The 19,013-nt window shown below is 37.6% G+C and overlaps 1 long non-coding RNA gene across 1 annotated transcript; it reads right to left on the bottom strand.

Moving 5' to 3' along the window:
• Positions 1–5,324: 5,324 nt before the first annotated feature.
• LOC146496609 (uncharacterized) lies at positions 5,325–6,210 on the bottom strand. The gene is made up of 3 exons (XR_014871341.1): positions 6,104–6,210; positions 5,528–5,659; positions 5,325–5,424 (listed from the first exon to the last, which is right to left on the bottom strand). It is a non-coding gene; the product is annotated as an uncharacterized LOC146496609 (long non-coding RNA).
• Between the last annotated feature and the right edge of the window lie 12,803 nt (positions 6,211–19,013).

Genomic DNA, 19,013 nt, shown 5'->3' with positions numbered 1-19,013 from the left:
ATTAAGTTGTTTTTTTTATTATTATTTGAATATATATATATATATATATATATATATATATATATATATATATATATATATATATATACGTATATATATGACTGTTTGTGTATTAATACAAAAACAATAGACATATGAATTCGACTGTGTAATTTAAGTGATCTAGGTAGCTCTGTTTTGGAAGTTCAGTTAATGCTAGAAATGTGTTTTGGAGTTTGTACGTGCTTTGGAGTTTGTACGTGTTTCGTATCTAGGGGCCACCATAACTATTTATATATAAAGAAAACCACGTTTTTTTACATTACTAATTCCTTTTGTGCATAATTTTATATTGTTGTTGATAATTAATTAAAGCAACAAAACAACCTGAAGAGCCGGTTGGTAGCCGAAAGAGCCGGCTCTTTTTAGTGAGCTGAGCCGAAAGAGCCGGTTCTCTAAAAAGAGCCGGAAATCCCATCACTAACTCACACTCATACAAAATAGGCCTATAGCTTGCGTCTGCACGCACAGCTAACGCGCTTCTGGACCTGCGTCCTGCCCGCACGGTCACAGAGCCGGTTCCTTTAGGTTTGCGTGGATCCGCGCAACCGACGCACTCTTGTGCTCGCGTGAAACTGTGCAGCTACGGAGCCGTTTCTTTTCTTTAGTAGCCTGAATCCTTCCCGCACCGCTGGCGCGCTCCCGTATCTGCATTTAACCGCACGTCGCCGTCTCCCCCTCCTCGGTGGAAAGCCATTTGTTGGGCTCCGGCTCGAAGGACCAAATAATGTTGGGTCTGCCCTTCAGCAGGCCAGCTAGTTCGGAATGAAGAAAGCAAGACAGAAAAGTTCAACCGGTTTTACTTGCTAGCAAGGGGAGCCCACTCGGCAGCATCTCTGCCCTCGGTGTCAGACCACTCTGACCTCGGCTTCCCCTGTGCCCTTTTTATTCTGTGACACACAGTTTACACAAACACCTATTGTAAAAAAAAAAAAAAGGTCACAAAAGGTTAAAACACTGTGTGTGCGTGTGTGTGTGCGTGTGTGTGTGCGTGTGTGTGCGTGTGTGTGCATGTGCGAGCATGTGTGTGTGTGCACGTGAGTGAGTGTCTCTCTCTGTGTGCGTGACTCCCTGGTGATCATCTCCCCTCACACCTGTATATGGCTTAGCTTCCTCTAACGGTTTACCATATACAAACACAGGTGAGGACATAAAGGGCAGGAAGTTTACTAAACAAGAAAACAGAACCTTCACATATGATGTGCCTGCAATTAAACACTATAACCTCCCCCACCATTCAACAGGCCGGGGAGGGGAACAAAAACAGAAGAATGTCTTTGATCATGCAGTTTAAGGCAAGGCTTACAAATTTAAGTAAAACAATGACAACATTTAACAATTTCAACCTAACAACTATGTGTTGATAGACCTCTCTGCATTGAATCTCCAAAAGTTGATTTTGTTCATCTGGACGTAGCGTTTTGTGGGAGAAACGTTTTGTCACTCATCCAATTAACTTCTTCAGTCTCAGCTGACTGCAGGTTTCTCCAACCTTATAAACAGTAAATTTGCATAATGACTGAAACCAGCCCACTGAAGGAACAATGGGCTGGGAGGTCAGTTCCTTAATCATAATTATGCAAATTCTCATGACCATTGATCAACAACCACTGACCAAAACCCACTGATCAATGGCCATGAGTACCATTCACAAAGAGTTGGGGAATGGCTGCAATCACAGCATTGTAAGATGGTGAAAGATGTACCCTTAGGCCCCCTCCTCGATTCAGAGATGGTCTTTCCCTTTTCACGTAAATCGCCTCCTTGACTCCGAGATTTACTTTCCTGGATGATTGAGAATGCATCAAGACCTCTCTGCATTGAATTGTACCTGCTATTAATCTCTGTCTCTCTTCCACTGCATGACTTTATCCTGTTTTCCTTCTCTCACCGGCTGCCCCTGCCTGAGCCTGGTTCTGCTGGAGGTTTCTTCCTTTTAAAAGGGAGTTTTTCCTTCCCACTGTCGCCAAAGTGCTTGCTAATAGGGGGTCATATGATTATTGGGTTTTTCTCTGTATCTATTATTGTAGGATCTACTGTACAATATAAAGCGCCTTGAGGCAACTGTTGTTGTGATTTGGCGCTATATAAATAAAACTGAAATGAATTGAATTGGTGCTAGAGTAGCAGTGGGATGATTGGCGAGTTTCATCAGCTGAAAATCATGAAGCATTTATATATTTGCTTTATGCCGAAACTGAAAGTCTTGTTATTCTCTCAAGCTTGTTTTCATCATTGTGTTGTGTTTTAATTATCTTCATCATGATACATTTATATTAAAATTAAGTATTATGATGCAAAAACTTTAAACCTCAGGTATGTCATTAGTACAGCTAACTGTGTTCTTAACCATCAATACACTTTTTTAAGGACAAGACATGATTTTGTGTACAAGTTCTTAAATATGGATGACTAATAGTCAGGTTTAAGGGTGCAGTCAGAACTGAACATAACAGCCATCTCTTTAGTTTTTCTCTCTTTTGGTTTACATTATTTATCGCTTCAACACCTGGTGGGATGACAATACCCTGTCAGCCTTTTATGGCTGATAGGATAAATGGTATGGTATTTTTTTTACTCTACCCTGTTTCTTATGACTGTAACTGGAATTAGTTCCTGATCTATGTTTTGCAAGCAGTTTAGAGGAGTCAGAAATAAACTAGTGTAACAGGTCTGTAACAGGTTCTTCCTGATAGAGACCTGTTACACTAGTTTGTTATACCTGTTGTATCAACCTTTTTCTTTGTTTGAGCAAAAAGAATTTTAACCATCTCCAGTCAGTCCAGAAAGACTGCTGCAAGGCTCTTAACAAAGACACGAAATGGAGAGCACATTACATCGCTTTTATTCTCATTACACTGGCTTCCAGTACATTTTTGAATTTATATCAAAATTTTTGTACTGACTTTTAAAGCTCTGAGTCGTGACGCTGCATCACTGATCTTTTAGAACCTCCCTCCCGTAGCCTGAGATCATCTAATCAAAGGCTTTTGGTCAACCCACGAACACATTTTAAGACCAGAGGAGACATATCTTTTAGAGCAGTGGCCCCCACAGGTTGTAAAATGCTTTGCCTCCATCTTTACATTGCCTTGATTGTATTTATCCTTTTAAACAGCAGCCAAAGACTAATTTATTTAGAGTCTCTTTTAACAGGATTTGTGCTGTATGATCCATTGTGTTCTTTTATGTACACTCTGCATAGGATCAGAGATGAGAACATCTTCAATAAAAGAGCTAAAACAGACTTCCTGTATAGAGGTGCCCGTCCCGCAGATCAATAATCCACAATCCAGTCTGTATCATCAAAGCAAGAAATCTTCAGAGGTTGCAAAAGTACATAATATATGTTCCATCATGAATTGTGATTCCATCCTCTACACTAAGTATAGTGATATGTGATATTGGTAAAAGAATAAACAGCTGTGTCCTTGGAGACTTCTCGATTATTAACATCTTCATTGACGCTTATGACTCCGGGAGCAACAAAGCCCTGATAAGTAAACTGTACAAATGTATGATTAAGCTAAAAAGGACTCAACAATTAACATAAAACAGAAATTGGAAAGAGAAATGGACATTGAGATTACAGAAGACGGGTGGACAAGGACTTGGGAAACACAGTTCACCACAACTAACGTGGCGGGACTTTTGTTGGAAGAACATTATACATTTTTCCATAACACCTAAACAAAAGTCTAAATTCAGTGCTACACCTGCACTGTCCTGGAGAAACTGTGGGGAAGTCATGGCAGACCATGGACACATATTGTGGTCCTGCCGGTCCATACGACCCTTCTGGTTGGAAGTTTCAAAAAAAATTCCAAAAGCACCGGGATTCAATGTGAGCTGTACATTCGCATCAATGTATCTGGGATGTTTTGCAGAAGATTTAGTTACAGATGAAGTTTATCTCCTGAGAATTCTTTTGGCATCTGCGAAAAAGGCTATCCTCCCACTGTAAGTCTTTTTATTTCTATAGTGAAAAACATCAGAACATGGTGGAGTGTATGGCTTTCACCCTGCGACTTCAGAGGGACTTGGGAAGGAGACGTTGGAGGAAATGGCTGGGCTTTACAAACTGTGGCAGCATTATTTAATGCATAGAATTTGCAATACTATAGTATTTATGTGTATATGTATGTATGTGCAGATGTATATGCGTGCATATATTTGTCTTCCCATGACCTCATAATATTTTGGGTTTTTTTGTTTCCCCTTTTTTCCCTTTTGCTGTATAAAAATGTTCTCAAATAAAAAGTATAAAAAATGACTTTCATGTAAGCTTTAAATTTCCAGTTCATCAATTGCCACTCAGCAGTCTTTGCCTTATCCTCTTCCTCTCCTTTCTTATATTTTTCCCATCTCTGAGTGAAGTTATCTCTTTCTGTTCTCTCCCTGTGAAATACAACTCAAAGACCTTTGACTGAGGATAAAATGTGATATATTACATGCTATGTCAGAGTTGGAGTAAGCTGATTTACTAAAAAGCATTTGATGGAATTAAAAAAAAATTACAAAAACATTGATACTTCAGAAAAAAAACACAACAACGCCCTAGATGAAGATGTTTGTTTCTTTATTTATTTGCATCTTTGAAGCATTATGGAAACATACTTTTCAAGTTTACATATTTCCAACAGTGATAATATCCAATCAACAGATTGCTATTTATTTTTAGTTTGGTAAGGCACCAGGCATGCTACTGTGCCGACCTCCAATGCAGAATCAACGTGTCTCTGCTGGTCATCAAAGAAGATGTGAGGCTTGATCCTCTGCAGTGTAGGACCTTTGTCAGCCCCTCCCACAAACACAGCTTCATCAAGCTCCAGACCCCAGGTGCGCCGAGTGTTTAAAGCTCTGTAGCCGTCACAGCCTGCCCCTCGAGATGTCACCAGGTAGGTACGAATGGGACACTTTTTGCCTTTATTATGCAACTTTTGCTGCAGTTTTATTAAAACCTCCAAGAATCCTTTCAATGGTCCCTGAATAGAGGAAAGTGAAGAAGAGCAGAGACTCAACACATGACAATCTGGTCAAAGCAGGAAAGTGCATTTGGATAATTTAGCTGATATCGGTTTATTTTAATGTAATCTAGCAGACATTTTCTTTTCTTTGATTAAATATATATATTGTTTATGGCATGTGGTGTTTTAAAATGCTTTTTTTTTTTTTTTTTTTTTTTTTTTTTTTTTAAAAAGGCAAATCATACCTTCTTCATTGGCTTTTCAACATTTTGCTTCTCATTCTTCAAGAATGCTTTTAGTCCAACCCCCTGGAACTCATTAGAGAAGAGGACAGCATCGCCATCAAAGGCAACACGCAGCGGATCCTCAAAAACTGGCATGTCCGTCTTTGGGGTGGACATGATAGCAGCTGCTACACCTGATACAGGGACATTAATTCACAGTAACACACAGAGTCATTAAAGTACAAAAGCAGAAACTGCACTTTGTCTTAAAATTAGCACCACATTTAACACTTTTACCTTCATTCAAAGCTTCCTGAACCCTCAACCTGTTTGGTTCATCAGACAGGTACAGGTGGGTGTTGTTTCTTTTTAACTCACTCACAAGTTGATCTTCAGTCACAGGTAACAGAGTGATAAGTTCATCCAGCCCTGCAAACAAGAATGAATGAAAAGGCTGCTGGACCATCTGATTTACCAAAACTGTTTAGATTTATCAGAGTAGTGTTAGCAATAGTGTTACTATTACTTACTTATATCTATTATTTTTTAATAACTTGCTTTTAGAGTCCTTACACTAATAAAGTATTCTACTTTATTAGATTGTGTTTTTAGTTGTTTCGTTTTCTTATTGTAAGCCTGTCATTAATCTATGTAAAACTTTGAAGTGCATGAAAGGTGCTGTACAAATGAAGCCTGAATGATTTAGAAAGAGTGGTGGAGTAAACAAGAGTTAATCAGAATCACTTCGAAGAGGAAACATTTTCTCAGTCTAATTGTTTCCATTTATTCATTTTCTCAAAATTTAAAAGTTTCCTCATAAGAGACATGTATTTGAATTAATAGGAAGTGTGTTTGGAGGTATCATTAACTCACCGTGTTCACGGATCTGATTCATGAGAAAGTCTGATGATGAGCTGTCATCGATTAGTATGACTTTAAAGAGCTCCTCACTCTCAGAGTAATGGTTTCTGAGTTCAGCAGAAACCATACTTAAGCATTTAATGCTTTATCTGTGTGGGGACTTGTAATGAATCAGTTTTCAACCTTTAAACTCTCTCTGCCTATAAGACCTTAATGAGAATGACTGCATTTCTCTTGTATTCAGTGAGATAAGTGCTAATACTGCAGGCTAGATTTGCTTTCTGCTCTTGTGTGTGCTGTGATAACCCCTTTATACTCTCCCACTTTGTTACTGTTTTTTTTTCCCACAGTTTTTCCTAACACAAATCAAGCCGGAATCAAGGTACGATATAAGTATGTGATTAAATTTGATTTTAATTTTAAGACACTGACTGTACACTGTTAATGCTGTCCTCTTATTAGACATTATACAGAGGGTATAAAGGTGGAATTCAGAGAATGAATCTCAGAATCATCACGTAAAATTTATATGAATCTGTGCTACACTTGATGTAACATAACTCTGACCTTTAAGCCACTGCCATTGTGCCACATCGTGCACCGATCACACACTGCTCTTTTTATCCATCACAGTACAGCAAACTCACCTGTTTATCCTGCAGAGGATTTACATGCAACTTTTAAATAACACAGTTAGTCTACCTCAGTTTCGTTTCCAGCATGTATCACATACTACTATAATACTATGGGATTTAAAAGTTATCTGTATATGACAATGAAAGATGTGTCTAATTTGTTAAAAGAAAAGAGGTTTACAGGAGTATACTGCAACAGTTGGTGTCCGGTACAGGAAGAAAATTCAATGACTCTCTTCATACCTGTGTGTATTTTTTGTTATTATTGAATACTTAAAAAAATTTTACACCTTATTTCAAAAGATGACACAGTTATAGAAATATTCATAAAAACTGCTATAACAGACATATTGGCAGGGATAGCTCAGGTTTGAATCCACTGAATGGCTACACTGAGCAAGACTATTGTCCCAACACACTGCTCTCCAGGCACTGGGGTGGGTGGGTGCCCACTGTTTCACTGAGTGAATGGGTTAAATGCAGAGGACTAATTTCCCCATGGGATTAATAATAATAAAGTATACATTATTAAATTATATTTCTTGTTAATAGTGCACAGCTTTCTGACATAGTGAAAAGAAAATCACAAAGGATGGCACACCATCATCCACCAGCAGAGCATATCTTTCACTAAGTTGTTAAAACTACTATAATCACCACACACCAGCATATATTAATACATCAAAAACTGACTTACTGAAGAAGTTGTGCCCTCACTCATTGTGCTTCTTAAAGTAGGAACACTGATAGAAATATACTTGAATTTCTTCGGTTTGCTGAATGCAGAACAGTAGCTGCTGTTTGTCTTTTTGATTCCAACTAGAAAAGCTACGTCATGATGTAGAACCTGTGGAGCCTGTTGCCATGCCATTTGTTGTGATTGTCTGACGGTGGTGTGACAAGTCCACTGTGTCTGAAGAACTACAAAAGTCATTTCTTATGAACTGAAAGTAAAACAACAAAGTGCTCATATTAATCAGATCAATTATTTCTCAACATTTTTCTGTTCTTTCACAAAAAAAGCATTCGACGTTTAAAGAGTTTTAATAGCAACAATTATAACAATAATAACTGGAAAAATCAAAGAAAGAATAGAAATATGAATAGAACAAATAAAAAAACAAAAGACAAATATAAAAGATACCAGGCAGTAATAAAAAATAAAGTCTGCCAATAAATGAAGAAATAAACAAAATTTTAAAGAAGAGACTTTGATCAAAAAGTCCCTTTTCTGATCTCCATGAATTCTTCATACATTTGTGTGTGTGTCTGTGTGTGTATATATATTGTTCAGTCCTGGTCCACATTTCAGGTCCACATGCCCTGTTTCACACAACAAAACCAATTTCAACTCCACCTTGATTTTATTGTTTGTATTGGGGGTTTTTTCTTGTGTGTTAGTGAAAAATTATAAAAGTACCCGTACAAAAATTCAGCACGAGCCAAAGTTTGAATACTAGATGTTCACATCACCTATCATTACTATTACTATCATTCTTATAATTAATCTGTGATTTTCCCATAGTGAGCTGGTGATCAATAAGCTGATCAATCAAGTTATAAATGTTTCAAAATTTATCAGTGTTAAATTGATCTAATTAAATATGGAAAAATTCATATGTATCTGTTTCTGGGCCTTTGCATCCAGGCTGATTTACCATGACGACGCTGATTTTTATTGCAACTCATCTCAGCTGGTTAGCTCCACATCTCACCTCCAGCCTGAACACCTCAGATTTTTTTCCATTGTTGTTTCTTTGTTTATATCCAAGAGTCTTTTGAAAAATGTTATGACTCAAGTGTTGTGAATGAAGGTTTAAAGGAGTTTTAGACCTAAACAGGCTGAACAAGTCTGTAGGTTTTCTGGCTATTGGTGTAATGTGGCATTTAAATTGATGATTGAGATTCTCAGAGATGTTAAAAAAATGCTTATACTTTTTGTCATTCACACACCTAAGATAAAGTCCTTTGGTTTTGTAATTGTTTTTGTTTTCTGATTGAATTTTTTATGAACAAGCTCCATTTCTATAATAAAACATAATATTTGCCTGTTTTAATAAATCATAATTTTCACAGCTTGTTCATCAAATGATTACGGTGATGAAGTGGCTGGTTCTTCTTTACTCTCGATTCCAGCAAACAGCTGATTCATTAAAAAAAATAAAAGATGAGATAAACATATGTTTCATTTTTTGTATCTTTGAAACAATATGGAGACATACTTTTTAAGTTTTCATGTTTCCATCAGTTATAACATGATCGGTTTATGACTCCAATACGTAAATTGTTATTTATTGTTACTTTGGTGAGGGCACCAGGCATGCCACTGTGCCACTCTCCACAATTCAGTTTGTGTATTCACAATTTAAAATGTAAATTGTGAATACATTACACGAAATTGCCATTCAGATATTTTTTTTTTCTTGTTTGACCTTTGCACTCAGACATAATGGATCAGATTATTGCACTTTCCACTTGTTGGTAATGTGCTTCTTATGCTTTATCTGTATTTGTTTGGGGACTTGTTATAACTCTGTCCTGGTATTGGGTCACAGACCCAGTGTTTTGTGTTTATTGGTCAATATTCTTGGATTATTGTCATTCATGGTTTTCTGCTTGTGCTTATTCTTAGTTCCAAGGCTTTAGGTTTCTATTTCTTTGCCTTCCCCGTGTTCCACGTTTCATGTGTAGTCACTCTTGTCTCCATGTTCCCTCTGTCTCTCCAGTCAGTCAAATCTGCGTCTGTGTGAATGTCTTGTGTTCCCTGTTTTACTTTGACAGTCCCATGTCCTATATCAGTGTATTCAGTTTTGCTTCTTCCCCGTCTCATCATGTCTGATTAGTCCCAGCTGGTTTCCCTCCTGTCTCCTATTCCTTCATTACTCCCTTGTGTATTTAAGCCCTGTTTTTTCCTTTGCCCCTTGTTGTGTCATACACCCTTAGTGCTGTGTGTTGTCTCTGTGCTTCTGATTTCTGTTATTGCTTCTCATCAGTTCTTTGTTTCTGGTCTCCTAGTTTTCAGAGTCTTAGTTTTCAAGCATCTAGTTTTTATGTTTTGCTCCTTGTATTCAGTGTTTGGGTTTTTTTTCCAGCAAAAGCTGCTGCCTTGAGTTTACCTTTTCATGTTTGGGTCCTCATCCTGCCTGCCACACAGCGAACATGACAAAATCCGTTTTTAGTCTTTAATCTCTTTGGAGAGTAGTTAAATGTATAGATTTATAGGTAGTGACTGGTTATTTTGTGCCTCATATGTGTTTCATAACTGATGTTGCTTCACATCCCATAACTTGAGCTCCCCCAAGTGCACTATTTAATTTGTCCACTTGGGAAATCATTACCGACTAACACACTGGTTACTGTGACCAAGCAAACACAACAAGCCTGTTCACTTTGTTCTCACTTTCACTGTGAGGTTTCACATGGACTACCTCAGATTACCCTCGGTAACACAAATCCCAGGCTTTTTATTTTTTCATCGTGGCTTAAGTGTAGCACTATAACCCAAAAAGCGCAACTCATGTTGCACTTGAAACCGAGACTTCCTTATTATGATTAATCACAATCAGAATACTTTATTAATCCCTATGGAAATTATGTACTTTTACTTTTGTGTTTGAAGCTGAGATTCTGTGACTCTTAGAAACTTGTGTTCTGACTCTGTGTCTTTGGGTCTGCCAGATCTTTTCTTGCATAACAAAGAAAATAACATAAAATAAATAAATATGTCAACCCCCCACCCCCACTCCCCACCCAAGATGCAACCTCAGAATCACTCACTTGTTCCATCATGACTAAAGAAAGTCCATTTACTTCACAGTGACACCCGCTCTAAGAGTTTTGTTTTCCACGAAATAACTGATGACCCTCCCACTTGTATAAAGGACACAATCCAGTTTTAGGCTCCTCACCCTGAGTGGAATAATGGGTCTGTGTGAGTACAGCTGCCTTTTTCAAATCATCTCTACATCATATAAGTTCATTATTGTAGCATTACAGACAATGTCTAAACATTTCCAGCTGAGCTGTGGTAAGATGTTTCTTTCTTTCTTTTTTGTGTTTCAGTGAGAGCTATAGCGATCACAGCTGGAGCAGGTAACACACCAGTTTGTTTGTTTGTTTGTTTGTTTATTTATTATCACTTAGGCCCATACAAGAAGTCACACATACCATACATGTATTTATTTTGAAGCATCCTGATGATCAGTAACCAGGTGTTTCTTCCTGTTGTCAAGTGGAGCAGTGGTCTCTGCTCCTATTGTCCTGGGGGCTGTAGGTTTCACCTCAGCTGTAATAGCTGCAGGCTCCTGTGCTGCAAGCATGATGTCTGCAGCTGCTGATGGAGGAGGAGCGGCAGCAGGAAGTCTGGTGGCTGTTTTTCAGCCAGAAGGTTAAAAAAAAAAGGAAAAGAAAGAAAAGAAAGAAGTGTGCCTTGGAACTATTTTCTTACTGATTTCCCAAAAACCCTTAGTATGATAAACCTGACAGGCCATACAAATAATAACATGTTACTGTGTTACAGTGAGGATAAAGCCTCCCCCTCTTCTCTGCAGCTCAATTACTTCATCTAACTGCTCGATCAGCTGTCTGGTGTTCTGAAGCCTGTTTTCTCTCTGCAGGTATGGCAGGTCTGTCTGGGACCGCCACATCAGCCGTGGGCTCTGTTGGAGGAGCTGTAGGATTTTTGGCTACTCTCATCTGAGACCAGGAAATTATTGAAATTGGAATAAAAAAAAGAAATAATAAATGATATCTACTGCTGCAAATAGGAAACAGTTGCAATAGTGTGTCTTGCTTCAGTCAAGCTTGGCTGAAATCTGAGTGCCGGTATCGCTGTGGTGTTTTATTATGAAACACATTAACACGGTCAAATTGTGCAAAGTGATCACAAACTTTGAGTGTCGTACATGATACAAATGATATTTGGTTTTTCACTGCATCATTGTGCACTGATAAAAAGGTGATATCTCATCATCTCAGACATGTTAAACACATTGATGGTCTGCCAAAACATGTCTGAAAACATCTCTCTCATTAATGACATCTGAGCATTTTTGTGCCAGAAAAAAGATTCCAGCTCAAACCACTTACAGTTTGTGTTGCTCTCTGTCGCCCTCTGTTGTTCAGCTCTGAACATAAAGTTTTCTTACTGAGGAGAGGAAACTTTCCTTTGCTATAAAAATCAGCCGATTTCAGAGCAGACGTAGGGCAGATAAAGACATGGACCACGGTGAGTCATTTGAGTTCCTGTGCATGGAGATTGTTCCCTCTTTAGTTTTTCTCTCTTTTGGTTTACAGTTAAAAGGAAGACTGGCTATTTTAATGACACCCCACAGATTGTCATCATCATATTGCATGATTACTGGGAGACCCATATAATGAAAAAAAAAACTGCTAATGCCTGCCAGTGCTACCCCTCAGCATCCAAGTAGATACATGGTATCAATTTGATTTGAACTCTCCTGAGATTTTTAGTAGATACAGCAATGGTATCGATTTGAAACACCTCGATTTTCAAACCCTTTCAAACTCTAACCCTGTTAGTTCCTGATCTATGTCTTATAAACAGGTTTGGGGGAGGAGCCAGAAATAAACTAGCGTAAAATGTCTGTAACAAGTTTTTTCTCATATTCAAGTCAGAGAGATGACTGAACATCTCAGTGACACTAAATCGGTTTTATCTGTTCTTTTGGAACATTTGTGTGCATCAGTTGTCTTGTGGAACAGTTTCCAAAACACTGATGGATTTCATTATGTACAGCTGTGATATTCTTGCAAAAGCTGAGAAAATATCAGGATGAAAAGCCAGATTATTAAAAAAGGCTTTATTTCCTTCCATATCTGCATCTCAATTTATATTATTGTGGGTAATTTCACTCCTCAAATTGTCAATGTTATAAACACATGCCTGCAATCACAATGACTGCCTTACCTGTCAATGAAATGCAAAAAGATATCAAATACATTATTTTGCAATGAGCAATTAATCATTTTTACAGGCTATATGAAGGGATAACATCATTATAAAAAAATACAGTCTCACATGTCTCTTCCCAGTGCATGTGCATGTCCAGATAACTCAGATGACACCAAAACCTAGACTGCAGATATGGAAATATGTGTAATATGTTTTTTCCCAGTGTCCAATCCCTGCCACATGCCCCGTTTCATATGACGAAACCAGTATTAAGTCCACCTTGTTTATACATTATACAGCTTTTTACCACCTTCAGAAGAAAAAGAAGTTCCATAACGAGTGGTGTGTTAGTGAAGAAAGTACCTGTAGATGATACAACAAAAAAGGCAGGATGAAGCAAAGTTGGACTAGCTGTTATTTTTAAATTGATCTATGATGTTAAAACAGTTTTTATAAAGGTGTCTTTAACATTTAATCTCACTCTTGATAACTGCACTGAGTGATTGTGTTTGCTGAAATTTTCTATTTCCAATTGTAAACTGTTTTTCAAGAGCAGTAATTAAAAGGCTAGAACAGCAGCTAGTTTGCTTTCTTCAATATCTATTTATAGAGAAATAGTGTGTTTTGGGAACATTTCTTCGCATCTTCGTGGAATCATAAGAAGTACTACACAAACAGTAATGTAGTACACAAACATTTAGTATAAAGTTGGTAGCTTAGAGTATTTCTTAAAAGTGTGGAGATGCATGTAGTGTCTGATTTAGATGGAATAGTGTTGGGAATTATTCCAGCAGGACCCTGCTGTGAGCATGAGAGTACTGACAGCAATGATACGAAATTATATGAGGACTATGAAGACAGTTAAGTAGACAAAGTTTATATTCTTACACAGTTTTCTGAGCATACACTTGAAATGTTTAAACAATGGAGGAATGATTCAGATTCTTCACTTTGCAGCAAAGTACTAACATCACACTGTGAACATTGTTTCTTACAAAATTAATTCTCTAAGAAGTTTTTTTCATTATTATTAGTCAATTAAATTCAGTTTTATTTATACAGCACCAAATCACAACAACGGTCACTTTATATTGTAAGGAAGACCCTACAATTTATGTCACAATAGCAGGAAGTCAGAACCTGAAATTCAGATTGGGCAGACCGTTCTATCACAAAGGTTGGTTTTTTATTCAAACAAAGGCAGTGTGACCAAGAAGTCAGAGAACTCTTAGGCTGAGCGATCTGCGCAGAGTGATTGAGAATTGATTGGGGGTTTCAGATAATCTGGGTTAACTGTTCCCGCGAGACTTCCGGAGCTGAGAGGGGTTAGTCCGTAAGGTGAACCAGGGAGGGAACGGTGGACAGGTGGGTGGAGGGCTCAAAGTTCTACGATCCATTCAGAACCGTTAAGGGATGATGGCTTGAGATCTTTGACCAGCGCGATCTGCTTCAGCTGATGAGCTGGAACAAATAGAGAACTAGTTACCACATAACTAGAACTAGAAATAAACACTAGTAGGCAGATCTGATTACCACTGAAGAGGTGACGAGAGTCTGGTGAACCTCTGTGGCATACGGCGTCCTTAAATACTGCCTGCTCCATGAAGCAATCCAGCTCAGCAGGAAAGACTCTGCCAGAGAAGGGGAGAGAGGGAAAGAAACGTTTCCATGAAACAAAGAGAGAAATTCTGGGTTCATGACATTTTCATCTCTTTTCAGACCAATATAACTCACAAATCTGAAGCTTCAGACCCTAAATTAACCAAATGTAATGTTTCTTTAATCAGCGCAGTAACCTTCAGCTCTGCAGTATAAAGATGTTTGTAGTCAAATATGAATTATCTGACATGAAAAACGTGTATTGAGTACCACAGTGAGATTGTTTCAAAACAGGAGTAATTGTTACTCAAAATGTTATTTTGTATGGTTGTGTAGATATTTCCTTAAACATTATAAGTGATTTATGAGGACTGATTTAGTTTCAAAAACATCTGTGGAAACATTTTGCACAAGCTTCATGGAATATTACATTCAAATGAATGTACTTTAACCATGAAAAACAAGGACTCTTCAAGCTGAGCACAAACGTTTGAGCAGTAGTGTATATTGTATGTTTGTATCTAACTGTATCTGATCAAGATTTTGAAACAAAGACAACTTTTTAGCTCTGTATTTTAACAAAAATTGAGCTAAACTGTTCCAACTCCGATAAAAATCTCTCCCTAACAAGTCCACTTTATTGCATGCTCATTGGTTTCTTCTTATCAGTGGCTCATAGCTGTTTAACAAATCCACTTTTACATTCTTATTAATACTGATCTGTCACACTTATCAGTGGCTCGTGGTTGCTTAGAGCCTATGTCTGTACTTGACCACAGAGGCAGAGCATCATTCAATCCTGCCAGCTGCCTGTCTTGGTAGCATTTCAAGGATGACAGACTCCACTTTCTCTGCAGCAAGATAGCTCATAACGTTTTAACAGTCTGTCCCTGTCCTGATACTCTACATCATCTGCTATAATCAATAACCATGGACTCTCACTGCAATGTACGCTACAGCTCAAAAGTTTGAATCCACTCAGAAATGTCTTGATTTATGAAGAAAATAATGGTTAGTTTGATGTTGAGTAACACAAAATTAATCTGAAATTTAAAGAAATATAAATGCTTAGTAGTAACACTGACCATAAATCATGAATGAGGTTTAATGGAATATCTACACAGGTGTACACAGGCCCATTTTCAGCAACAATACCTCCTGTCTTCCAGGGGTACATTGTCTTATCTACTGTAAGTTTATCATGTTAAATCCCAACTTATCAGTCAAGAAAACTGTTACCAAAGATATCAGCACAGACCAAAACTACTTTGTGATTAAGAAAATAATACATTTTCACACATGACTGTGTGGATCATCCCATTTTCTCTTTCACACTAATTAAACCAAGATGGCACTTTTCCATAAACAATGTGAACATTTGGGTTCGCCACTACCTTCAGCTTTTGATCAGCTTCACTCATGTCTAGTTTGCTGTCTGCTTCTTTTACTTGGTCCACAATTATCTCTGCACCATCTTTCTCCTGTTGTATCTCTCCTCATGCTGCACCTTCATGTGTCCTTTCCTCAGATGTATTCCTACCATCTGCTTCCTTGTTTCCACCTCGAGTTTTGTTATGCAAATTTGCAAATTTAAGAGAAATCCTCAAAAGTTTTCCTGCTTGAAATCTTCTTACAACCTGCTGTCCCATTGCCATCATTTAAATGTGGGCTGTTTCATTTGTGTTTGTATTTTTTTTTTTTACTTCATATTGCCATGACAACATAAAACTGAGCATTATGATATATTAAATCAGGGAGTTCTGTCATACTGCAGGAGACTTTTTTTTATGCTCTTTACATACACAAATTTAAAAGTTTGTCAAGCCAAATCAATTCTACAATGTTTTTCTTTGATTTTTGATGAACACCTGTCTGTGCTAATTTTTACTGTGTACATTTCATGTTGACATCCCCCGGGACAACATCACAAAAACCTGTTTTATTGTGAATACATATGTGTGATGGCTCTTAGACATCTATATCCACTTCCAGGTTTTTGTGGCTACTTGTATTAGGGCATGGCTTATTTAGAGCAATATTTGTCACCGTGCTTAGTTACTCCACTGAGATTATATATGGACCTCAGCAACCTCAGTTTCTATTCTTCCAGGTCATTTGGGATTATTTGATCTTTATTTGCTTTACACACCCAGTGAAAGAGAGAGAGGGGGATTAGTTAATTCATAATGTTGCAGATTTAGGGGCTTTCACACAGGACTTGGTCAAGAACTGAATGACTCTATAAAATATATTGAGTGTTTGGATGCTAGTGAAGCTCTGAGGTGTGTTGGATTTCATCACCGTCAATAGAAACAAGTCATCTGACTGACAGAGAGAAGGTCAAGACCTCAGGAAGACGGTTCATCCTCAACATTTAATCTTATTCAGCTCGTTTTAGAACTGAAGAAGCTTCTCGGATGAGAGGTGAAATGTTTTCATGAAAATTAATGAAGTCTATTCGCTTGCTTTCCAAGCTCTTTAGAATAGACAGCTTTTTGTAAGTAGCTTCTAAACAGCTTTACATTGATAAATGTTTCTATAGATTCATGTAGAAATGCATTAAAGCATCATAGTCAAGCTAACAGGGGAAAGAGGCACATAAACTCTGACTATCTTGCACTGCCCTCTGCTGGGAGTGAATGAAAACACTTACTGACGGTTGGATCAACATCCGGAGTTCAGTGCCAACGCACCATTAAATAGGGAATGTCTATAGAAGAAGATCATTGAGTGAGAGTACACTGATAACAATAACCTTCATTATATTTTCAGCTGATACAAATGGCTAAATTACCTCCTCAACATGTCTTGAAGTTCTCCAGAGGCCTGGTAATGAACTAATCATTTGATTCAGCTGTGCTGACCCAGGGTGAGATCTAAAACTTGCAGGACACCGGCCCTCGAGGCCTGGAGTTGCCCACCCCTGATATAAAGTGTTAATACTTTAAGTGCTTACAGAGATTTGTGTGATAGTAGTATTTACTTATCTGAGATTGTATGTCTCGTTACATAAATGTTACCTCCTAGATTTTGGTGCTTTTTAATACATCCATGCAGCATAATGTGCTACAGTCATATTTGTTATATTTTAACATGTGCTATACACAACTCAGATGTTTTTGACTGAGGATGCACATAATAACATAATCAATGATATAGTTACATACTATGGTTCATCTTTACATCCTGAAACATTGTTTCTGTGTGAGGAAATCCCAGCAGCTCCAACATGCAGTATATTTTTTGATTACTTTAGTACATACAAATATATTTTATGAAGATAAAAAATAACAGATGAGATTTTTTTTAAAAAAAGTTTATTTTTTGTGTCTTTAGACCAATATGGGGACATATTTCAGTTCACATGTTTGCCTCAGTTAAGACATATTATAAAACAAATTGCCCATTTTTTTGTTAGTTTGGTGAGGGCACCAGGCGTGCCACTGTGCCAGACTCCAATGCAGCATCAACATGTTTCTGCTGGTCATCTAAGAAGATGTGAGGCCTGATCTTCACAGATCAGTTTCACAGATTAGATCTCATTGGGGAGTGAGCAGGAATGTATCAGGCTCACTTAAAAGAGCAAAGATTATCTCAATGTAATCGCTTCCATTTAGGATTATTTCAATAGAAAGAGCTGAGACCTTTAACAGCTACTATCTAAAGCATCCTCCTGAGGTCGTACCTACATGTATGTCTCAGTGGTAGATGTCAAATCACATTGAACATATCAAACCTCTAAGAGACATGCCTAATTAAATTAGTAGTAAATGATATGTCATTAACTCATCATGTTCTTTGATCGCTTTCTTCAGTGAGTCTGATGAACTGTTGTTGATAAACTTAAAGAGCTCCTCACTTTCAGGGTAATGTTTTTAAGTTTAGCATTCACAGCCTGCAGAGCCTTAAATTTGAGTGAGAAATCAAACTTGAGTGAGTTTAAATAACAGTATGAAGGCAGCATTTATGTGCAGGTTTTCTGTGCTGCTATATTTCACTGACAACCACTGCATGCTCTTGGTTTATGCATGTGTTGTGGCATGTGTCCTGTCATGATCTCTAGTGCTGCCATTTTTGTAGGATTTTCCTGCTGTCGTTCATTGCAGTGTGTGACAACTCCATTATCTTTGACTACTAGAACCATTTCTTATGAACTGAAACTTTTGTGCAAACAAATACACAACAACCACGTGCTTTTTTAAATCAGGTCACCTAAGACATTTCTTCTAAGGCAAAAAGGAAGTTTCTGTTCTGGTCCTCCATGAACTGCTCCAGTAGTGACTGAAAATAAAAACTTAAAATGCTGCTGAGAACACAGTAACTAGGACACTGCTTGTAAGTTGCACAGATATAAAATGCTGCATTTGAGTGAAAATAAAAAGCCAGCAGTTTCAAAAATGTGCTTGGATGTATGTTGGTGTCTGACTCCATCTGCAGACAAGAGTGAGAATTTTTTTTCCTCTAATTATTTTAAATTTGTAATTTATTTTCTCTGAGGAAGGTCAGAGGTTTAAAGAAGTGCAGTATATCTGCCGTCTTTACAGATCTGCCACGGATCATTTTTGCTGCCAGACATAATACAGACACATTTTCAGTGACCCAAGTAACGTTTATATATGCTCCCTATGATAAGCTTGTTCTTGTTTGTGTTCATTTTAAGCAACTGATTCAACATAAGGATTAAAATAGAAAGAAAAACCCTTGAAATAACCTGTGTGTGAATTCCATAATAAAGATAACATAAAATAAATAAATATGTCAAACCCCCTGAGAT

Source organism: Neolamprologus multifasciatus, chromosome 19 (genome assembly GCF_963576455.1).
Source record: "Neolamprologus multifasciatus chromosome 19, fNeoMul1.2, whole genome shotgun sequence".
Classification (NCBI taxonomy): Eukaryota; Metazoa; Chordata; class Actinopteri; order Cichliformes; family Cichlidae; genus Neolamprologus; species Neolamprologus multifasciatus.
This window is presented reverse-complemented; position numbering and strand designations above follow the sequence as displayed.